General features: G+C 40.6%; 1 pseudogene; it reads left to right on the forward strand.

Moving 5' to 3' along the window:
* LOC134948357 (5S ribosomal RNA) lies at positions 1-118 on the forward strand (annotated as a pseudogene).
* Positions 119-466: the final 348 nt, after the last annotated feature.

The raw sequence follows: 466 nt of genomic DNA on the forward strand, positions 1-466 counted from the left end.
ACCTACTACCATACCTCACTGCATATGCCCAATCTCATCCGATTTTGGAAGCTATACAGTATAAGGCCAGGTTAGTACTTAGTGGGAGACTACCTGGGAATAGCCGGTGTAGTAGGTTGGAGCAGTGGGGACACTCTGGTCTAACATTGACAGCAGATTCTTCTTTATATTTTCTTCCTGCACAATCAGCCAGGTTGTGGAAACCAGTGTTTCATTTTCCATGTTCTACCTATTGAACATCTTATCAACCATGATCCAGGTTATGCAATACTCTTTCTCTGTATGTGTATAAGCAAGACATATACTGTTTATGTATTTTTCCCCACTTTTAATGGTCATATAAGCCAGATAGGTTGCTCAGAAGTAATATCTAGAACCAATCAGTCATTATTTTCCATCAATTACCCGGTTGGGGGGCAGACTTGTTTTCGAGCATGAGCCAGTTTATATTTGACCACTAACAATG

The sequence above is a fragment of the Pseudophryne corroboree genome, chromosome 1 (assembly GCF_028390025.1).
Source record: "Pseudophryne corroboree isolate aPseCor3 chromosome 1, aPseCor3.hap2, whole genome shotgun sequence".
NCBI lineage: Eukaryota > Metazoa > Chordata > Amphibia > Anura > Myobatrachidae > Pseudophryne > Pseudophryne corroboree.